The sequence below is a fragment of the Eurosta solidaginis genome, chromosome 3, assembly GCF_040869045.1.
Source record: "Eurosta solidaginis isolate ZX-2024a chromosome 3, ASM4086904v1, whole genome shotgun sequence".
NCBI classification, from domain to species: Eukaryota; Metazoa; Arthropoda; class Insecta; order Diptera; family Tephritidae; genus Eurosta; species Eurosta solidaginis.
Window position 1 is genome coordinate 217,825,986 of NC_090321.1, and position 23,903 is coordinate 217,849,888.

Sequence of the window (23,903 nt, forward strand, 5' to 3'; positions counted from 1 at the left end):
CAATTGGTCACACCAAGGGAGTTTAAATCGTTTTCCACCTGGTCCTTCCAACGGAGTGGGGGCCGCCCTCTACCTCTGCTTCCATAGGCGGGTTCCGATAGAAACACTTTCTTGGCCGGGGCATCATCTTTCATTCCCATAACATGGCCTAGCCAGCACAGCCGCTGCGTTTTAATTCGCTGGACTATGTTGATGTCTGCGTATAGCTCGTACAGCTCATCATTAAATCTTCTTCGGTACTGGCCATAGCCAGTAGAAGTAACGTTCTTACCAAATTTCATCATGATATCTCCAACGACTGCCAAATTACAGCTTGTAAAGCTTTTAAATTACCTTCTTTTAAAAGTGGGCGGTGCCACGCCCATTGTCCAAAATTTTACAAATTTTCTATTCTGCGTCATAAGGTCAACCCAAACCTAGAAAACTTCATCGCTTTATCCGTCGGTGGTAATGAATTATCACACTTTTACGGGTTTTCGAAATTTCCGTTATCGAAAAAGTGGGCGTGGTTATAGTCCGATATCGTTAATTTTAAATAACGATCTGAGATAACTGTTCAGGACTTACATACCAAATTTCATTAAGATATCTCAAAATTTACTCAAGTTATCGTGTTTACGGACGGACGGACATGGTTAAATGAATTTCATTTTTCGCCCAGATAATTTTGATATATAGAAGTTTATATCTATCTCAATTAGTTTATGCCGTTACGGTGTACCGTTATGCGAACAAAATTAATATTCTCTGGGAGCTCTGCTCAGCTGAGTATAAAAAGGCCGAACATCGTAAGTGCGTTTACGGCGATGCAGAAGAGGACAATGCTGAACATACCCTTTTCAAATGCTCGCGATGGGGCCAGAACCGAAAAATAATCGTGCAAAGAGTTATAAGACTACTGTAAATAAGCAAAATGCTGAGCGGCCCAGAGGAGTGGCATCAAATCTTCAACTTAATAGTACCACATTCAGAACCTGCAATCAGGAACAACAAAAGAGAAATATAATGCGAAAGCGATCCCCGGAAGCTTTTTGGGCCTATCTTCCACACTAAGCTTCCATAACATCTTGCTTTTAAGCTTAATTCTAATGTACTTACTCTCTCAGAGTTATTTAGTGTGGTCTTATTACAGGTATCTTGTAAAATTTCATGAACTGAAACAACTTCTTTGCTGGAGTTGCTAGCTAAACCGCATTATTCAAACAAATTGGTCAGAATATTCAGGTAACCCCACACTTGGCAGCTCCATACTCTAACTGCTGAAGCAGGTTGTTTACAACAATGGTCCAAAGCAGAGGACAATCTTCGTATTCTTTCTCACCTTTCTTAGCTTTTCCCCGCCTTTTAGATGAAAGCGACTTTGATCATATTCCAAGACCTAGAACATACAGCTCAACCTCAGCTAAACGACGTAAATGGGAGCCCGGCAGACATTAAGTCGCAGCATACATGAGTTTACAAATTACATATTTACATTTTTGTCTCGCTGCATTGCATATAATCCGATAAGATAGAAACACAATAAATATGAATCACTTCATTCTTAATGGGAATCTGTAGCAAGGTCTTTGCTTCTAGTTCATTTGTAGAGATGCTGTCTTGTTTACTATTTACAATCTGCACTTGCTCAAACGATACTGTCAACTGATAAGGTTGGCGTGATTGAATATATGACCTTGTCCAACTAAAAATCGTCATATAAATTAAAAAGTCATTTAAGAGGAAAATGATGTAATTGGAATTTTGTTGTGCGTTATGAAAATTGTATATACTTTTTTCCCATCTGACGCACTTTGATATCTTTTTAAGCAGAGATCGCAATTTATAGGAAATCCCGTATTGCAACTACTCGATACAGTAGCCTTTACGCTCAGAATCACACGTAACTTTGAGGTGCTCATTGTTGACAGAACTCCTACATTTATAAATATCGAAGTTTGATGACGGAAAAGTTGAAGCTGGCATCAATGGGGCGAACTTCAAGAAATCTATACCAATGTGATGCTACTCCACCATTGTTCAGGCAGAAAGCCATGCAATAGTAATACTCATTATTTAGGATAGCCACTCCTACACAATTTCTTCTTATCAAGGGGATGAATGCATTGAAGTCCTTAATGATGCGCGACATAGGGGTTATGAACAGGCAGACTACCCAGCCAAGCAGGATGGATTAGCAGCATTCTATGGAAAAGGAAAGTAAAGGAAAGGAAAGAAGACGGGAAGGGAAATTAAAGATGAGCTCAAAATCAGAGCGCGTTTTGTTTTCAATTGTTATTGGTTTGGTATCGACGTTTCATCGACGAATTATATTCTATAGGTGGACGCGTTTTGAAGATATCGCCATAAAGGTGTACCAGGGGTGACTCTAGAATGTGTACGATGTGGGAATCAAAGGAAAGGTGTTAATGAGTGAATGACTCTAGAATTTGTTTGTACGATATGGGTATCAAATGAAAGGTGTTAATGAGTATTTTAAAAGGGAGTGGGCCTAAGTTCTATAGGTGGACGCCTTTTCGAGATATCGCCACAATGGTGGAACAGGGGTGACTCTAGAATGTGTTTGTACAATATGAGTATCAAATGAAAGGTGCTAATGTGTATTTTAAAAGGGATGGGGCCTTAGTTCTATAGGTGGACGCCTTTTCGAGATATCGCCATAATGGTGGAACAGGGGTGACTCTAGAATGTGTTTGTACGATATGAGTATGAAATAAAAGGTGTTAATGTGTATTTTAAAAGGGAGTGGGCCTTAGTTCTATAGGTGGAAGCCTTTTCGAGATATCGCCATAAAGGTGGACCAGGGGTGACTCTAGAATGTGTTTGTACGATGTGGGTATCAAATAAAAGGTGTTAATGAGTATTTTAAAAGGGAGTGGCCCTTAGTTCTATAGGTGGACGCCTTTTCGAGATATCGCCATAAAGGTGGACCAGGGGTGACTCTAGAATGTGTTTGTACGATGTAGGTATCAAATAAAAGGTGTTAATGAGTATTTTAAAAGGAGTTGCCCTTAGTTCTATAGGTGAACGCCTTTTCGAGATATCGCCATAAAGGTGGACCAAGGGTGACTCTAGAATGTGTTTGTACGATGTGGGTATCAAATAAAAGGTGTAAATGAGTATTTTAAAAGGGAGTGGCCCTTAGTTCTATAGGTGGACGCCCTTTCGAGATATCGCCATAAAGGTGGACCAGGGGTGACTCTAGAATGTGTTTGTACGATGTGGGTATCAAATGAAAGGTGTTAATGATTATTTAAAAGGGAGTGGGCCTTAGTTCTATAGGTGGAAGCCTTTTCGAGATATCGCCATAAACGTAGACCAGGGGTGACTATATAATGTGTTTGTACGAAATGGGTATCAAATGAGGGTTTTAAAAGGGATTGGTGGTAATTGTATATGTGAAGTCGTTTTCGAGATATCGACCAAAATGTGGACCAGGGTGACCCAGAACATCATTTGTCGGGTACCGTTAATTTATTTATATATATAATACCGCGAACAGTATTCCTGTCATGATTACAAGGGCTTTTTATTTCGACCAGCAGAACTTCTTCATTTTCTTCTACTTAATATGGTAGGTGTCACACCCATTTTACAAAGTTTTTTCTAAAGTTATAATTTGCGTCAAAAAACCAATCCAACCACCATGTTTCATCCCTTTTTTCATATTTCGTATAGAATTATGGCATTTTTTTAATTTTTCGATATCGAAAAAGTGGGCGTGGTCATAGTCGGATTCCGGCCATTTTTTATACCAATATAAAGTGAGTTCAAATAAGTAGGTGAACTAAGTTTAGTAAAGATATATCGATTTTTCTGAAGTTATCGTGTTAACGGCCGAGCGGAAGGAAAGACGGTCGACTGTGTATAAAAACTGGGCGTGGCTTCAAACCGATTTCGCCTATTTTCACAGAAAACAGTTATTGTCATAGAATCTATTCCCCAACCAAATTTCACAAGGATTGGTAAATTTTTCTTCGACTTATGGCATTAAAAGTATTTTAGACAAATTAAGTGAAAAAGGGCGGAGCCACGCCCATTTTGAAATTTTCTTTTATTTTTGTATTTTGTTGCACCATATCATTACTGGAGTTGAATGTTCACATAATTTACTTATATAGTGTAAAGATATTAAATTTTTTGTAAAAATTTGACTTTTAAAAGTTTTTTTTGCTAATTTTTATGCAGAACATATATAGTAATAGTAGTAACGTTCCTGCCAAATTTCATCATGATATCTTCAACGACTGCCAAATTACAGCTTGCAAAACTTTTAAATTACCTTATTTTAAAAGTGGGCGGTGCCACGCCCGTTGTCCAAAATTTTACTAGTTTTCCATTCTGCGTCATAAAATCAACCCGCCTACCAAGTTTCATCGCTTTATCCCTCTTTGGTAATGAATTATCCCATTTTTTCGGTTTTTCGAAATTTTCGATATCGAAAAAGTGGGCGTGGTTATAGTCCGATATCGTTCATTTTAAATAGCGATCTGAGATGAGTGCCCAGGAACCCACACACCAAATTTCATCAAGATACCTCAAAATTTACTCATGGCTCAATCAAATTTTTGTTTCGATACTGATGATTTTGATATATGGAAGTCTATATCTATCTCGATTCCTTTATACCTGTACAACCAACCGTTATCCAATCAAAGTTAATATACTCTGTGTGGAAAGCACGCTGAGTATAATGAAAGAAATGTGTTTAATATTAACACCAGTTGAAACTGTTAACTGGTTAACGTTGAAAATGGAAGGTATGTGGTGAATGGCAAGACGTGTGCATCAGTGTTGCCAATTTAGCTGTTTTCAAGATAGATAAAGCTTTTATTCCGTTTAGCTTGAAAAGTTGCGATTTAGCTTTAAGCTTTTTCAGATATTTTTTCAAAATTTTTGAAAATCTCGATAAACCAGGCATGCTTAACCAACGAAACGATATCATTTCGATACGATAATCAACGTTAATAAACGAAACGAAGTCATTTCGTTTCGTTTATTAACGTTAAGATCGTCAAATTAACGAAATGATTTCGTTTCGTTTTCTGCCATATCAAAACGAAATCAAATCGTTTATGTTGATTATTAATTTCAAACTATGCTGGCCAAGCTGATTGATGGCGGAGTCATTAAAGGTGAAAGCATTAGCCAAGCTGATTGCAACTTTTCTCATGAATTTTGACAGTACAAACATTTCTTAGAGTATTTTTGACATTACCACCAACGAATTACACAAACAAATTACATAGAGTTTGTGTGTGTATGTGCGCTCGTTGTTGCCACCTTACGGCTTCACCATGGCTATAGCATTGCCAGCACAATTCAAACATAAATTATCACGTTTTTGTTAACGTTTTTAACGTTAACGAAAGCTTTTCGTTTCGGTTAAAAACGAGATACAATTTATCTTGATAATTTCTTTATCGATAATATTTCGAAGTGTTTCAACGGAAACGGTGGAAATTTTTTGATAAACGATTAGCTTAACGTTAAGGTGCATCCCTGCGATAAACGGTTCGTCGTAGATTCAATTTTAAGAACATTGAATGAATTTGGGCTAGATGTTAAAAATTCGAGGAGCTAAGGAACAGATAATGCTCATTATGGTAGGAAGAAACCGAGGCGTAGTAATTTTATTAAGGCAGCATCAACTTAACATCATTTTCGTTACGTGTGTTTGCTACTCTATTCGATTGCCTGTTTCATAGGCTTCGAAATTGCTTTCGAGCGAAAATGAATTTTTGATTTCAGAAATATTTAACTGGTTTTTCTATGTCCACTTGTAGAGAAAAGAGCTATGCAATGATAGATATATGCTGCCTTAAACGACGGACTAGACCAGTTGCAAATCGCATCCACGCGAATACGAAAACTCTTTGTTTTTCGGTATTTATTCACAGGCATGCAATTTTTTTTCAAAGATACCATTATTTAATACCTATATGACACTACTTTATTTTGTCTTGGAATCCAAGCTAGAAAAACTGAAGAAACATTATCGGAACTTCAAAATACAAAAAGAATTTCTACCATGAGAAAGCGAGACCACTATTCCCCAAAAATTAGTGAGTTTGACATGTTTTTGTTTATGTTTTGAATTTTATTTTTACATTAATATTTTTATTATAGGCGAAAGTTTGGATGTTTGTATGTTTGGATGTCCAGACGTTTGTCTTTGTGACTCAATCACGCAAGAAAGGCTAGACGAATTTGGATGAAATTTGGATGAAATTTGGGACACAGATAGATAATAGTCTACTGGCTAAAAAACTTTTCGAAAATGGAAAGGGGGGCGAGTTCCCACGACCCCTTCAAACAATTACTTTCTAATAATTTTTACACATTATAACTTTAAGTATACTGGCCTTCACCAATATTCTACCACAAGATCATTTCGGGACTTTTTCGGGACTAATACGGGATCATTTGGGGCCCTTCCGGCATGGATGGTTTTCGGGATACGTCCGGGATCCCGTCAGGGTAATTTCGGGACCTTTCCGGCATCGTTTCTTGATGGTTTTCGGGATCGGTCCTGGATCCTAATACAGGATAGTTTTGGGACCCTACCGGAGTTTTGGGGACCCGTCCGTAATCACGTCGGGGTTATTTTGGGACCTTTTATGGATTATTCCCGGATCATTTCTGGATGGTTTTCGGAATCCCGTCAGGGTCCTTTCGAGATTCTTTCGGGGCTAATACGAGATCATTTGTGGACCCTTCCGGCATCATTTCTGGATAACTTTCGGGACCGGGTTAGGGTAATTTCGGGACTTTTTCGGGTCTATTACGGGATCATTTGGGGTCCCCACCTGCATCATTTCTGGATGGTTTTCTGATTCCGTCCGAAATCCCGTGAGGGTCATTTCGGGACTTTCTCAGGACCATTTCGTGATCATTTGGGGACCCTTCTCGGATGATTTCGGCATGGTTTTTGGTATCCGTCCGGATCCCATCATGGTCATTTCGGGATTATTTCGGGACTATTTACAGATGATTTTTGGACCCTTCCTGTATAATTTCTGAATGATTTTCGGAATCCGTCCGGAATCCTGTCGGGGTAATTTCGGCATTTCTGGAATATGTCGGGATAATTTAGGGATCCTTCCGGAATATTTTCTGGATGGTGTTTGAGATCCATCCGGGAGCCCGTCAGGGTCATTTCGGAACTTTTTCTTGACTATTGCGGGGTCATTTGGGTACACTTCAGGGATCATTTCTGTGTGGTTCTCTGGATCAGTCTAGAATGGTGTCGTTGTCATTTTGGGGCTTTTTAGGGACTATTTCGGAACCTTTTGAATACCCCTTCGGGAGCATTTCTGTATGATTTTCGGGATCCGTTCGCGATACAGTCGGGGTCAATTCGTGGCTTTTTCTGGATAATTTCGGGATATTTCTTTTTTTTACTTTTTTTTACATTAGACAGAAAAACATTTTTAAACAGATAATTCGATAAGCAGGCTAAATTCAATAGCCCACATATTTCATTTTCTCCTTGCGGACATGGCCGGGTAAAGGATAGTAATATTATAAATGTGAAAGTTTGGATGTTTGGATGATTTTATGTCCCGACGTTTGTTTTTGTGACTCAATCACGCAAGATCGGCTGGACGGATTTTGATGAAATTTGGCACACATATAACCAATAGCCTAAGAGGATCAACTAGCTATATTTCACCGCCCGCTAGGAATAGTTATAATTTGATTATTATATTTTTCCTTTTTGTGACTGAATCACACCAGAACGGCTACACGGATTGTGATGAAATTTGGGACACAGATAGATAATAGTCTATTTTTACCCAATAGACTTTTCTTGATAATGGAAAGGGGGGGGGGGGGGGGGGGGTTGGTCGAGGACTTCTCCAAAAATTACATTTTAATAATTTTTACACATTATAACTTTAAGTTTACTGACCTTCACCAATATTAAAAACTAAATGGGTCAAATAAGTCGAGGGCAGTGACACCCATTTTTTTTAGAAAAACGATCGGTGTTGCTCTCCTTCTCCTCCCGCCGTCCGCTCGCCTTCAATTGTGATTAGCACGCTTTTGTTAGCTTTGCCAGTGTGTTTATTTGTTTGTAACTCTTAATTCGCTTCAACGCGCCGGCTGCCTTTTTTAAATGCTTTTATAATTACCTTCACCTTATTTGCAATCACGGGGGGTAATTTCGCGACCAACCGGGATCATTTCTGGATGATTTTCTGGATTTGTCCGGGTCCCATCTGGGACATTTCGGAACTTTTTCGGGATCCCGTCAGGGTAATTTCGGCATCATTTGTGGTCCCTTCAGGGATCATTTCTGGATGGTCTTCGGTATCCCGTCGGGGTCATTCCATGACTTTTTCTTTATTATTTCGGCATCATTTGAGGACACTTCCGGCATCATTTCTGAATGGCTTACGGGATCCGTCCGAGATCCCGTTAGCGTCATTTCGGGATCATTTGCGGATCCTTCAAAAATCATTTCGGGATGGTTTTCGATATCCGTCCGGATCCCGTCGTGGTTATTTCGTAACTTTTTCTGGACTATTTTTGGAGTCATTTAGGGACTCTTCCGGGATCATTTCTACTATTGGATCATTGGTACTGTGCTCAAATGAATAGAAAATGTATTCAAAAATGAGATTTGTTTAATTTAATAATGAAAGTGTCTAAATTAATGTTATGTAATTGTATTTATGTTTGTTGTTAATGAATTGATTTTTAAAATAAAATCATTAGACTCCCTGAGGAAGATGTGAGAGCGTCGAAACGCGTAGGAGGGAAAAGGAAATTTTAATTTTGCCTTCTAATTTATCGGGCGTAAATCTACATAAAAGCAAATAAAAAAAATATATTTGGCCTAACAAGAAAACGTAATTGTGTTACGTTAAATGTAAAAGAACTGTTGGAAACTATGTTAGTGCTTGATGTTAATTATTAATAATTTTTAATAATTTTTGTTGTTATATCGGCCTACTGATTTTAAGATCGCGGGTTCGAATCGAGCTCAAGGCCTAACAATAATTTTTTTATCATTATTATTGTTATGATAAATTTTTTCTTAATTGAAAAAATTTTTTTTTAAATTAGAATAGAAGAAAGAAAAAATTTTAGACAACTGCCAAAGCTCGTTGTATAGATCCATTTCGGGAACTGCTAAATTCCTTCATCGGCAACGTTTAGGCGCCGCTGCTATAACCATTCAGCCACCACAGCGGTTTTTTTTTTTGTTTGTCTTCATTAATCCTACTTCTATTCTGGTTCGTGCCAATTGATATTCACACCACTGCGACATCTGTTGCAGAATAGCTGTGAAAATTGGACTTGTTTGTTGGCAATGCTGCCATAGTGTCATATTTTATTGACACTTGTTTTCCCCGAACCAGAATAGAAGTAGGATTAATGAAGACAAACAAAAAAAAAAACCGCTGTGGTGGCTGAATGGTTATAGCAGCGGCGCCTAAACGTTGCCGATGAAGGAATTTAGCAGTTCCCGAAATGGATCTATACAACGAGCTTTGGCAGTTGTCTAAAATTTTTTCTTTCTTCTATTCTAATTAAAAAAAAAATTTTTTTCAATTAAGAAAAAATTTATCATAACAATAATAATGATAAAAAAATTATTGTTAGGCCTTGAGCTCGATTCGAACCCGCGATCTTAAAATCAGTAGGCCGATATAACAACAAAAATTGTTAATACATCCCAGAGCACGGGGAAAACAAGTGTCAATAAAATATGACACTATGGCAGCATTGCCAACAAACAAGTCCAATTTTCACAGCTATTCTGCAACAGATGTCGCAGTGGTGTGAATATCAATTGGCACGAACCAGAATAGAAGTAGGATTAATGAAGACAAACAAAAAAAAAAAAAACCGCTGTGGTGGCTGAATGGTTATAGCAGCGGCGCCTAAACGTTGCCGATGAAGGAATTTAGCAGTTCCCGAAATGGATCTATACAACGAGCTTTGGCAGTTGTCTAAAATTTTTTCTTTCTTCTATTCTAATTTAAAAAAAAATTTTTTCAATTAAGAAAAAATTTATCATAACAATAATAATGATAAAAAAATTATTGTTAGGCCTTGAGCTCGATTCGAACCCGCGATCTTAAAATCAGTAGGCCGATATAACAACAAAAATTGTTAATACATCCCAGAGCACGGGGAAAACAAGTGTCAATAAAATATGACACTATGGCAGCATTGCCAACAAACAAGTCCAATTTTCACAGCTATTCTGCAACAGATGTCGCAGTGGTGTGAATATCAATTGGCACGAACCAGAATAGAAGTAGGATTAATGAAGACAAACAAAAAAAAAAAACCGCTGTGGTGGCTGAATGGTTATAGCAGCGGCGCCTAAACGTTGCCGATGAAGGAATTTAGCAGTTCCCGAAATGGATCTATACAACGAGCTTTGGCAGTTGTCTAAAATTTTTTCTTTCTTCTATTCTAATTTAAAAAAAAATTTTTCAATTAAGAAAAAATTTATCATAACAATAATAATGATAAAAAAATTATTGTTAGGCCTTGAGCTCGATTCGAACCCGCGATCTTAAAATCAGTAGGCCGATATAACAACAAAAATTGTTAATACATCCCAGAGCACGGGGAAAACAAGTGTCAATAAAATATGACACTATGGCAGCATTGCCAACAAACAAGTCCAATTTTCACAGCTATTCTGCAACAGATGTCGCAGTGGTGTGAATATCAATTGGCACGAACCAGAATAGAAGTAGGATTAATGAAGACAAACAAAAAAAAAACCGCTGTGGTGGCTGAATGGTTATAGCAGCGGCGCCTAAACGTTGCCGATGAAGGAATTTAGCAGTTCCCGAAATGGATCTATACAACGAGCTTTGGCAGTTGTCTAAAATTTTTTCTTTCTTCTATTCTAATTTAAAAAAAATTTTTTTCAATTAAGAAAAAATTTATCATAACAATAATAATGATAAAAAAATTATTGTTAGGCCTTGAGCTCGATTCGAACCCGCGATAATAATTTTTAATGTTTGTTTTTTTCGTTTTATATTTTATTAGAATAAATCAGACTCCCTTATGAAGATGTTATAAAAAAACATCGAAACGCGTAGGAGAATAAGAAAAAATAAAAGTTCTTGTCTTTTTGTTTATCGGCCGAAAAGCTCCTTTTGGAAAAATTAATAAAATACATCAGACAGAGGAACAGACGTTTAAATCGGATTAAATTAACGTCCCATTAACATTTAATATAAGATTTTGATTATGTCAACCCACTTCGCTTCGAGCAGTGTTGTTGCTCAAATTTTAGTGCACTGCCCCCAACTATGGTTTTAAAAACAGATAGAACTAATTAAGTACACGCTTTGTAATTTTCTCTATTTATTCATTAAAAAGACAGTTATTGTACACACATCACATGATCGTTCTCAAACTAACAAATCTATTCAATTGTACAAATGCTTCCGTATTTAAAAATAAACAACTACAAGGAAATTTTCTCTAATTAGTTTGATAGAACAAAAGCTGTTTGTTCAATTTTTATTATACTTGAAATTTTATCAGGCATTTGCCCAAAAATTTTCTCAAGCTACAATGGGCCGATTGAGTAAAATAATTAGCATTTTCTTCAATTCATTTAACCTTGATTAAAAAGTATTCTTATTCATCAAATCTAGAGGATAAAACTTTTGTTTGTTTTTTATTCACACAACAAAATGTGTATAAATAGCGCCCAGGCAAATTAACTTCACTACTTCACTTTAAACTTAACAAATCGACGGAACGTGTTAATATAAAATGAATTTACATAGTTCTTTCGCCATCCTGTTTTTCCTCCTTAGCTGTGTTTTGAATAATACGAACTCGCAATATCGCATTATAGGTGGCAGTGCTGCGAATATACTGGATAGTCCCCACTTGGTATCAATAAATGATAACAGCGGATATGCATGCGTTGGTTCGCTAATCACTTTTTGGCATGTGGTTACCGCTGCGCATTGCCTGGCAGATTCAAAAGCGTATGAGATCACCGTTGTAGCTGGTGTATCCGACTTACGAGAACACCAAAATAGACAAACTCGCAATGCAATGCGTATACGTAATGCACCTAATTTTAATCCGAAAACGCTGGATATGGATATTGCTGTGATTAAAGTGAGTGAACCCTTTGATGAATGTGATACAGTAAAAACAATAGAACTTTGCCGCAGTACATTAACCCCGCGCAGAGCTATGCGAGTAAGTGGATGGGGTTGGACAACCCCACGCAATGGGGCGTTTTCGTTTATACTCCAATCTGCTGTCTTATACATAATAGAAAAGGACGAATGTGCGGCTCGTTATGCGAGAAAAGGGATATCTTTAACAGAATCAATGATTTGTACTTTTACTCAGGGAGCTGATACGTGTTGGGGAGATTCTGGTGCACCGGGCGTTGTGAATGGACAACTTTGTGCTGTGGTATCAGCTGGGATATCCCCTTATAGATCCTCTTATCCGACTTTATATACGACTATAAATAATGCAAATGTTCGAGCTTTTCTAAATTCAGCGGAACGAATTTAATTGCAGGGTGTGCAGAGTGGAAGTGTTCTTTATAAATAAATGTTTATAATTTCGATTTAAAAAAAAATTTGTTGTTTGCAATTAAAGTGTGACGCATGCAAGTGCCTTAGGTTGTGAGATCAAACATTAATCATAGCTTTGAAGTTCGCTCGTCAATGAATAGAACATGAAAAAAAAATATATAAAATTGCAAAATAAGTAAGACAAACTTGGCCGATCCATAAAGGTATAAAACAGCTGATCCAACCAACCTTATAGAAGTCAATGTATTTGTTATTGATAGCATACGGCCTTGTCATAACCTTACCATAGCCTATTAATTACTTTTTGGTTTTCCACCATTTCGATAATCTATAAATATGTGCTTTCGCTAATTTATTCACATTTTGGAGTTATTATTTTTTGTTTTGAAATGGTTTAGCTAAGTAGGTGAGTTAATGGCATTCAAAACTAAAGTTTTATATAATTTTGCAGAATACCTTAATTTTCTTTCATTTAATTTCAATAGTATTAATTTAAGTGGCAATTTTATTTATGTAAACATGTAAAAAATATTGTTTGATTTGAAAAAAAAATTAATAAATCTAATATAATCTAATGATTTTGTAGCTTCTTACCAGTTTTTTGCATTTACTATTTTATGAACCTATTAAATTTTTATACTCAGCTGAGCAAAGCTGACGGAGTATATTAATTTTGTTCGCATAACGGTACCCCGTAACGGCATATCCATACGAGATAGATATAGACTGGGCGAAAAAAGAAATTCATTTAGCTATGTCCGTCCGTCCGTTCGTCTGTCCGTAAACACGATAACTTGAGTAAATTTTGAGGTATCTTAATAAAATTTGGTATGTAAGTTCCTGGGCACTGATCCCAGATAGCTATTTAAAATGAACGAAATCGGACCATAACCACGCCCACTTTTTCGGTATTGAAAATTTGGATAAACCGAAAAAGTGCGATAATTCATTACCAAGACGGATAAAGCGATGAAACTTGGTAGGTGGGTTGACCTTATGACGCAGAATAGAAAATTAGTAAAACTATGGACAATGGGCGTGGCACCGCTCACTTTTAAAAGAAGGTAAGTTAAAAGTTTTGCAAGCTGTAATTTGGCAGCTGAGTATGTAATATTCGGCTGCAATCGAACTTAGCCTTCCTTACTTGTTTTCGTTTTAATTTTCTCCTTTTCAGGAACTCGAGAATTATTGAAAAGAATTTTTGTGTTTTCCAAAGTTTCGACGCTCGGAAAAATGTGATTAATGGCCGAAATTTTGCAAAATTTTTTGTCTCATACCGGAGCCTTACTGAGTCTAGCCTGAGTTTTGGAAAATAAACAATCACTGAATATAGCCCAAGGCCACAGATTAAATTACATTAAATTAGTAGGAGAATTAAGTTGCTATTGAAGTTTTTTTTTGCACTTCGCCTCTAGTCGGTTAACGCTTATCAAACTTCCAACTCTCGCAAATGCTAAGCGTATTATTTATTGTTAAACTACTGAATAGAGTGGTTTCTAGCCCTTCTTTTGAACGAAGTAAACTTCAATATCCCATCACGAGCGTCTTTTGAGGCAATTCAGAACTAATTTCGAATTAAATGAACTTTTTCGGTGTTTGTGTCATGATTTTAAGTCTCATTCGAATTCATTCGATATAACGGATTCACTTTTTACTATAAAGAAAACTGACCTATCCTACCTTAGCTCGTAAAAAAAAATCACTCAAGTTTCGATTCGAGCTCAAGGCCAGAACAATAATTTTTTTCTAATGATAATTATTGTTATTTTTTATAATTGAAAAATTTTATTTTATTTTTGGAATAGTAAGTAGAAAATTTTTCAGACAACCTGCCATAGCTTAATGGTAGGCGCAGCGTGCCTAAAACGTACTGATGATGAAGGCACCCTTCGAAATGGATCTATCTGCGCAGCTAAGGCAGGTTGTCTGAAAAATTTTCTACTTACTATTCCAAAACCAAAATATAATTTTTCAATTATAGAAAAATTAAAAAAATAACAATAATTATCATTAGAAAAAAAAAATTATTGTTCTGGCCTTGAGCTCGAATCGCACCTTGAATCATTTATCAATAGGCCGATAAAAACAAAAACAATTAAAATAAAAATCTTTATATACCAAAAGTGTTCACTTATTTAACAACGTAGTATATGTATAATTTACTGCTATGTATAATACTCAGCTGATGAGCAGTTTTAGATCTCGGCGCTATACAAAACTCCGCCTATCAACAACTCGGCAAAAACAAAATCCCTGCGTCATGCTGATGCGCCCCTCGTGTTGGTTGGACGGACTTTGGAAGGTATTAATCCGTTGGGTATTATTATTATTATTTTTTTATTATGTTTGACCATAAATTAAATGAGTGGGGAGTACACATAATATGAAACAAATTTGTTTGATTCATTAAATTAGTTTTAAATTCATTCAACTCGGCGGCCATCGCAATCGCTCCATCAGTGGCAAGCCCTATTAAATTTCTTAGAGGTACACGTGCAATTTATTTTAATAAATTCTTCGATGTAGCCACTAAAACAAGACTTTTTTTTTGATAAGTCCGTTGTTACATCAACAATTAACTACAACAAGTTTGCCCCAAGATCCAACACTTTTCTTTTTAAGGCATCGCGTAAATTATCTTCTATGTCAAATTTCAAAGTTTCAAAATCGTGGTTACTGCCTAAAAGGGACCAAAATGAAAAAAAGGACCAGCGGACCAAATAGGATTGCAAGAGACAAATTTCGGTTCAAATGGACCAAAGTGACAACCTTACATATAATAATAAACGAGGTATTTTCTGTGCAAAGAATAAAATACGCAAGGAAGACAATTGGGATAAGTTTAGAGCAACTATGGCTGGAATGCGTTTGTAATAGTTTACACCCGGGAGAAAAGTATTTGAAAAGATTTACAAGGTATAACCGAAACAGCTGTATAAACAGCTGTCCGTTTCTCTATTCTTTAAATTTTTCCGAAATTATTAAATAACTTAAATTGCTTCAAATAAATGTTTTCATACATTTAAAAACCACGTTTATTTACCCATGCCATAATCTTTACATATGTTCCATCCCTGGGAACTATATTATTTCCTGCCAAACTTTCACGTTTCTATTATGTTTTGTGCTTCCAATTAGAGATTACACTCTAGAGGTGAAAAAAACTGCATCTCTAAAATTTTCGAAAAAAAAATCCGTTATTTTCGGTAGCCAGTATCGTTTTAATCGGGGTAGCGCCCAGTGATTTATTTTATATCCTACTTACATAAGTCAATCGTTAAAAGCGCGTGGCGACGCCTACTGAGTTCGCTCGAATCTTTTGAAAATCTTTGCATCGACTTCAAGAACAGTTGAAGATGTTGTTATATTGTTGTGTCCGTAATATTTTATTCCTAAATATTGGTAAATGTCATTTTACCACTTATGTTATCTGGTTTAGTTCCTACATCGTATATTATCTTAGACGTTCCATTAAAAAAGTTAACTGCACTTAAAGATATAGGTGGAAATTTTGATACCAAGCTTACTTTTACCACTCATATAAGCTATATAGTTTCTAAAGCGTACACGACTCATCATTTTCAGATCCTCACTAGGGTAGGCACCTTGTCGTTGGTGTGAGGGCTTAGCCGAACTCCATAGCACCCGACTATGAGGCGGAGCTGTTTAGGACTTGAATATACGCCGTTTCGCCTCATAGGAGGGTGGCGGGTTGTCGGTGACCAAGATCTGCCAACCCCCTAATCCAGGGTGTTATGCGGACCGTGCCTATTGGACGATTTGAAGCCAGGGGATAAATTCGGCTGTATTCGAACGGAGCCTTCCCGATACCGGGCCACCTCGGGAAGTATTGATGGCCTTACCACAGTAAGGGGCGCTGCTGTGGCGGACGGTTCTTTCCCCGTATATAATACTGGACCGCTGAGCCCGCCTTGTCGGGCAGGTGGTCGTGCAACCAAGATGAACGACTCATTACCTGATTGTAATAAGGACGAAGATAAGAGGAGGACTGAGTCGCAAACCAAGGACGACAAATACGCATTAAGCGATGCGTCGTATTCGGGGAGCGAGAGAAGTGCTGATTCAATGAACTCCGTGTTGGAGAAGCACACAAATGAAAACGGAGTAGAAGAGTGGAGAAGGGTACGGAGCAGAGGAAGTAAAAGAGCTCTCTCGCAGTACCGTGCAGCACTAAGAATTGTACAACGCTTGGGCGCAGTGGTCGACCCAACAGTGGAGATCGAGCGCTTAGAAAGGGCCCATGAGGCGCTAGAAATAGGTCGAAGGCAGTTCAAAAGGTTTGCTGCGAGAAACCATCGGTTATGCAACCGGTACGAGGAGGAAGAAGCGTCGAATCGTAGAATGAAGAGGTCACGTTGGGCGGAAGGCGACAAGCCTGCTTTCAAGAGGCAGAAAGGATCCCGTCCTAGAGCCGCGAGGTAGGGCAGTCACATAGATAAGACAAGTAGGCCCAAAGCTGTAAGACAGATGTGCCCCAATAGCGAGGTAGCAACTACCTCGAAAGCTGCGAGTCAGAGGGAAGTTCCAACTACGGAAGTAGGAGATAAGCCAAAGGGAGATAACGCTAACACTCCGGCTTTCTCGGATATGCTAAAGGGAGTTAACGCCAAGACTCCGGCTTTCTCGGAGGTGCCAAAGGGAGATAACACTAAGACTCCGGCTTTTCCCGAGAAGATGAGTGATGTGGCAAAGCAGCCATTGACTGTGGCGCTGATTGATCGTAGCAGTCCTTTCGGACAAATGACGACTGAAAGGTGGAGATCTGTGGAAAGGGAGCTTATTAGCTTAATGTTTAAGATGATGCGGGAACAACGAAGTAAGCCCCTTCCAACCTTTGATTCGGGGGGATGGTATAATGGTGTGAAGATGATAGCGTGCGAAAACATCGCGAGCTTGGGGTGGCTGGAGGAAGTGGCTCCAAACCTCCAAAGGCAAGGCACGAACGCGCGGTTTGAGGTGGTGGATACAGCGCAAATTTCCACGGTACCAAAAGTTAAGGTATGGATACCATGCGTGATGAAGTCGGAGGATATACTGCGACTTCTGCAGAATCAGAATCTGAACATACCGGCACAGCATAGGAAGGTACTTACTGTATATGGGCCTACCGAAGAAGGTTAGTTCTACATCTTCCAAATAAACAAACAGGCGGAGCATATTTTGTACACGCAGCTTGGCAAAATGTAATTTGGCACTGGCAAAATTTACATGCGACTCAGGAAAAGAAGTCCCGAGGTTAAAGATCCTAATACGCTAGAGGTGGGCGAAGTCGAAAAGGACCTCAAAAGCCTAAGGGAAAAAAGGCAGGTGGATGTCCCCGACGTCACCACGAAGGTGCTAGAAGAGGACCAACTCCCAAATGGTGCTGTGACTCGCACAGAGGAACACCCGGTACAACAGTTACGAGAGGCTGAAGGGGGCCTCGAATACTCTAAACCAGTAGGGCAAGGAGAAGACGACGACGTCACGACGAAGGTGCTGGAGGGGGCAAACAGCCCTATGGTGCTGCCAGTCCTACAGATAAACCTCCAACACAGTAAAGTGGCGTCGAGCGAACTCCTCATAACCCTGGAGGAGGGTTCGTTTGACGTGGCGCTGATCCAGGAGCCGTGGCTCTCATCGGGAGGAAAGGTTTCTGGACTTAGCGCGCGCGGGTTTGGCGTTTACTACGCGCAATCGGAAGGACGGATGCGAGCTGTTGTAATGGTAAAGAAACAGCTGCATTCATATATTCTGCCTAATTATACTACTGAGGACCTCGCCGTTGAGCAAAAGAATAAATAAGCAGGCATTTATCCTGGCGCCCTGCTACAGGGCCCATGCTGCGCAGGTTCCACCGATGGAGTGCAAAAGGCTAGTACAGGAGGAAGGGCGCAAAGGCGGTTAGTCATAGACGCAGATGCAAATGCGCACCACAATGCGTGGGGAGGAGCATATAAGAACGAGAGAGGCGAATCTCTATATTGTAACATCTTGCAAACCAATTTGCAGATAGCCAACAAGGGAAATGTCCCTATATACATTGGTCCAACATCCAGCAATGTTCTAGATATTACATTGAGCTCCGAGCGTGATATATCAAGGTATGATTGGAGGGTTCTTGATAGACCATCCTTCTCCGACCATCAGCTTCAGGTCGCAACTATTGGATGGAGCGAAGCACTGCAACAACAAAAATGGTTCCAAAATTGGGCCTGTTTTTTAGTCACTGATAAATAACTGAAATATTCAGTCAATCCTGGAAGATGCTACGGCAGTGGACATAACTAAAAAATAATAAAATTCGGTTAACTCAAGAATTTATGCTACAATTAATGTAAGAAAAGAATTATTTATTTATTAAAGTTTTCAAAGGCAAACTGGTCCTTATTGTCCTTGTTGACAATCGTTTTCAAGTCCTCTTAATATTTAATTTTTTTTATATATGGTTTTGAAAACAGGTAGAACTAATTAAGTACACGTTTTGTAATTTTCTCCATTTATTCATTAAAAAGACAGTCATTGTACACACATCACATGATCGTTCTCAAATTAATGAATCTATTCAACTGAGCAAATGTTAACATAATAAAAATAAAGTACTACAAGGAAATTTTCTGTAGTTAGTTTGATAGAACAAAAGCTGTTTGTTTAATTTTTAGTATACTTGGAATCTTATCAGGTAATTTGCCCAAAAATCAAATAAACTTGATTAAAAAGTATTCTTATTCCTCAAATCTAGAGGATAAAACTTTTGTTTGTTTTTTATTCACACAACAAAATGTGTATAAATAGCGCCCAGGCAAATTAACTTCACTACTTACCTTTAAACTTAACAAATCGACGGAACGTGTTAATATAAAATGAATTTACATAGTTCTTTCGCCATCCTGTTTTTCCTCCTTAGCTGTCTTTTGAATAATACGAACTCGCAATATCGCATTATAGGTGGCAGTGCTGCGAATATACTGGATAGTCCCCACTTGGTATCAATAAATTATAACGGCGGATATGCATGCGTTGGTTCGCTAATCACTTTTTGGCATGTGGTTACCGCTGCGCATTGCCTGGCAGATTCAAAAGCGTATGAGATCACCGTTGTAGCTGGTTTATCCGACTTACGAGAACACCAAAATAGACAAACTCGCAATGCAGTGCGTATACGTAGAGCACCTAATTTTAATCTGAAAACGCTGAATATGAATATTGCTGTGATTAAAGTGAGTGAGCCATTTTTCGAGTGTGATACAGTAAACACAATAGAACTTTGCCGTAGTACATTAATACCGCGCAGAGCAATGCTAGTAATTGGCTGGGGTTTGACGAATCCAAACAGTGAGGCACACTCGTTTATACTCCAATCTGCTGTCTTGCATATATTAGAAAAGGACGAATGTGTGGCTCGTTATGCGACGTTAGGGTTACCTATAACAGAATCAATGATTTGTTTTTTTACTCAGGGAGCTGAAACGTGTTTGGGAGATTCTGGTGCACCGGACGTTGCGAATGGACAACTTTGTGCTGTGGTATTAGCTGGGATCTCCCTTTATAGCTCCCCTTATCCGTCTACATATACAACTATAAATAATGAAACTGTTCGAGCTTTTCTAAATTCAGCGGTACGAAATTAATTGCAGGCTGTGCAGAGTGGAAGTGATATTTACAAATAAATGTTTATAATTTCGATTTAAAAAAAAAAATTTGTTTGCAATTAAAGTGTGACGAGTGCAAGTGCCTTAGGTTGTGAGATCAAACTTTAATCATAGCTTTAATGTTTCCTCATTAATGAATAGATCATGAAAAAAAGAAAATTACGAAATAAGTAAAGCAAACATGACCGATCCGTAACGGTATAAAACAGCCGATCCAACCAAGCTTATGGAAATCAATCAGCCCAATTCTAAACGAAAATTCTGTGCGAGTTTTCTCCCTTCTCCCATTCCTCGTATTCTAAATAAAAATTCCTTGTGAGTTTTTTCACTTCTCCCTTTCCTCCTATTCTGAACAATGTTCGAAAAAGCGGAAACCGGTTATGGGAGAAAAGTAGGTATTATGAATGTGAGGGAGAGGGAGATTTCTCTGCCATTTCATAGGAGTTTTTTCACTTGTTAAATTAAAGGGAATGCATCAAAATAGTTAAAGGAAATTGGTTATTTTAAGAAAGAACACTTATTTGTACAAATTTGTGCTAAAAGATGTATTTATATTCTACCACAATATTCTCACTGTTAATACAACAACAACTACAACCACAATATTCTTTATTTTAAGTCGAAAAGTATATCATAAGCAACGGTAGAGCTCTTGGTATACAAATTTGATGCAGCCATCCAGAAATTGCGCAAGGATTTTTTAATAAGGCTTAAATAGATTTTGGCATATGATGAAGGACGAATTCAATTCAACTTGGCCGCCAGAAAATTGCTTTGCTGAATGAAAGCAGGCAACTCCGGCAGATTTGTGTTATGCGGCCGTCTTCTTCTTATGTTCCGCTGTTGATGTTGCTGTGGCACCAATTCATTACTCATTTCAGTGAATACCACATGAAATGCATGAAATGCAATAAATACTGTGCAATGTTTATATTTTATTTCTTAATTTCCAACAAATTTGCAACAATAATTAAACTTTTCAATTTTTTAAACAAAATAAGAAATGTGCAACGAAATTTCAATTGACAAAACAGCTGACTTCGAAAATTCGAAATTCCTATTCCCCAATTATTGTTCTCCGTAGGAGAATAGAATTGGAGGAATTTTTCCGCGGGAATAAAAAAATCCGCGAGAACAAAATTCCGCGAGAATATTTAGAATTGGTCTGAATGTATTTGTTATTGATAGCATACGGCATTTGTCATGACCTTACCATGGCCAATTAATTAGTTTTTGATATTCCACCAATTCGATAATCTATAAATTTGTGCTTTCGTTAATTTATTCACATTTTGAATTTAATAGTTCTTGTTTTAAAATTTTTTAGTTAAGTAGGTGAGTTAATGGCATTCAACACTAAAGTTTTAGATAATTTTACAGAATGCATTAATTTAATTTCAATGGTATTAATTTAAGTGGCAATTTTATTTATGGTAACATGTAAAAAATATTGTTTGATTGGAAATAAAATGAATAAATCTAATCTAATCTAATGATTTTGTAGCTACTTACCAGTTTGTTTTCATTTACTATTTTATGAAATTCTTACATTTTTATTATCAGGGGAGCAGAGCTCACAGAGTATATTAGATTTGTTCGCATAACGGTAATCCGTAACGGTATAAACTAATCGAGATAGATATAGACTTCTATATATCAAAATGATCTGGGCGAAAAAAGAAATTCATTTAGCCATGTCCGTCCGTCCGTCCATCCGTCCGTCCATCTCTCAGTAAACCCTATAAATTGAGTAAATTTTTAGGTATCTTAATGAAATTTGGTATGTACGACCCTGGGCACTCCTGTTGTTGTTGTTGTTGTTGTTGTAGCAATGTTTCGCCCCACCTAACAGCTGCGACCGATCACAAATTGTCATCAATATCCTCTAACGGGAGTCCAAGGAAACTTGCTGTTTCGACAGGGGTGGACCATAATAAAAGGGGTGTTAGTGACGTTGGTTCCACATTACAATTAAATTAAAGAGATGGTTGGTGTCATGTGGGGCTACATTGCAAGCAGGGCATACATTTTGTATGTCAGGGTTGATTCTGGATATGTAAGAGTTTAACCTCTTACAGTATCCAGAACGAAGTTGAGCGATATTGACTCGCATTTCCCTGGGGAGTACGCGCTCCTCTTCCGCAAGTTTTGGGTACTGTTCCCCGACTACTGGATTCACCGGGCAATTCCCGGCATAAAGGTCCGACGCCTGTTTGTGGAGTTCACCAAGGACCTGCTTGTGCTTTTTTGCTTCATACGGCTGAGTTCTCAGGTGCCGTATTTCCTCAAAATGCTGACTCCTTAAGTCCCTAGGCGGTGCTGGCTCATCAATCATATGTCTGTTAGGATGCCCAGGTTTCTGGGTATTCAACAGGAACTGTTTGGTTAGCATCTCATTTCTCTCCCTGATGGGGAGTATTCTCACCTCATTATGTAGATGGTGTTCTGGGGACATAAGAAGACAGCCCGTGGCGGTTCTGAGCGCAGTGTTTTGGCAGGCCTGTAGCTTATTCCAGTGGGTAGTTTTTATGCTTGGCGACCATATAGGGGACGCGTAACAAGCAAACGGCTGGCCAATTGCTTTGTATGTGGTAATGAGCGTTTCTTTGTCTTTTCCCCAAGTACTGCCAGGAAGGGATTTGAGGATTTTATTACGGCTCTGGATTTTCGCAACAATTGCGGCTGCGTGCTCACCAAAATGTAGATCCTGATCAAACGTCACATCCAAGATTTTGGGGTGTAGGACAGTCGGTAGCGTAGTGCCATAGACGTGGATGTTCAAAATGGTCGACATTTGGGACTTCCAAGTTGTAAATAGGGTCGTGGATGATTTAGTCAGTGATAATGCCAGGTTTCGCGATGCGAGATCAGTGAGGTAGCCGATAGTAACTCCTTCTGGTGGCGAAGGTAGTTTTGATATATAAAAATTAAACAAGAGTGGGGATAGGACACCACCCTGAGGCACCACTTGTTTAATTCTTCTTGGCTTTGATATTTCGTTTCTGAATTGCACCGACGCCTGCCGACGACCCAGATAATTTGCGGTCCACCTTTTAAGACATGGGGGAAGGGTAGACCATTCCAAGTCTTGCAGTAACGTGCCATGGTTGACCGTATCAAAAGCTTAGATAGATAGGTCTAGCGCTACGAGTACTGTTCTATGGTGGGGCTTCTGATTTAGACCACAATTTATCTGGGTGCTAATGGCATTTAGCGCGGTGGTGGTACTATGGAGTTTTCTGAAGCCATGCTGATGACAGGCTAGCTGCAAATTTGCTTTGAAGTTGGGGAGCAAAATGGCTTCAAGCGTCTTGGCTACTGGCGATAGGAGAGATATCGGGCGATATGACTCTCCTATGTTAGCTGGTTTCCCAGGTTTTAGTAGAGGGACCACCTTGGCCATTTTCCATTTTTCGGGTATTACAAAGGTGGAAAGAGACAGGTTGAAGACATCTGCTAAATATTTGAAACCCTCTTTCCCTAGGCTTTGAAGCATCGGCATGGCTATGCCGTCTGGGCCCACTGCATTGGATGGTTTAGCATGACCGATGGCATCCTCAACCTCTTTGGCGGTGATGGTAATTGGTGACGCGCTGCACTTATGTTTACGTGCGCGTCTGTTGGCCCTCCGCCTATTTTTGTCGACCGTAGAATGCATTATGTATTGTCGGCAGAAAGCGCTCGCGCATTTTTT